This window comes from Corvus brachyrhynchos, unplaced genomic scaffold (genome assembly GCF_000691975.1).
Source record: "Corvus brachyrhynchos isolate BGI_N302 unplaced genomic scaffold, ASM69197v1 scaffold202, whole genome shotgun sequence".
Taxonomy (NCBI): domain Eukaryota; kingdom Metazoa; phylum Chordata; class Aves; order Passeriformes; family Corvidae; genus Corvus; species Corvus brachyrhynchos.
This window is the reverse complement of record NW_008238132.1, coordinates 7,629,140-7,629,614: the sequence shown is the minus strand read 5'-3', so window position 1 is coordinate 7,629,614 and position 475 is coordinate 7,629,140.

Here is a 475-nt window from a genome sequence, read left to right as displayed (position 1 = left end):
GAGAAGTAAAATAAACAGGGTTAGAGCATGGCCTCAAACACCATCCAGAAACCATCTGTATTGTCTAATTGGTAGCAACTCCAGGCTTAGTCCTGTGCCAACTAGTAAACTTCCCAGACACTGCACTAGCACAATGCCAGGGACAAGACGACTTTGCCCCAGTAAGTAATATAAGCAGTGTGATTTGGGTTTCCATGGTAAGATTTTGGTACCAGGAGGGGCTACAGGGGTGGCTTTTGTGAGAATCTGCCCATGTCCGAGAGATCCAATGCCAGCCGGCTCCAGGACAGACCCTCCACTGGCCAAGGCTGAGCCCTGCAGTGACAGTGGTAGTGCTTCTGCAATAACAGAGTTAAGAAGGAGCAAAAACCTGCACCATTGCAGACAGAAAGAGGAGTGAGACTGTGTGAGAGGAACAGCCCTGCAGACACCAAGGCCAGTGGAGAAGGAGGGGCAGGAGGTGCTCCAGGCGCCA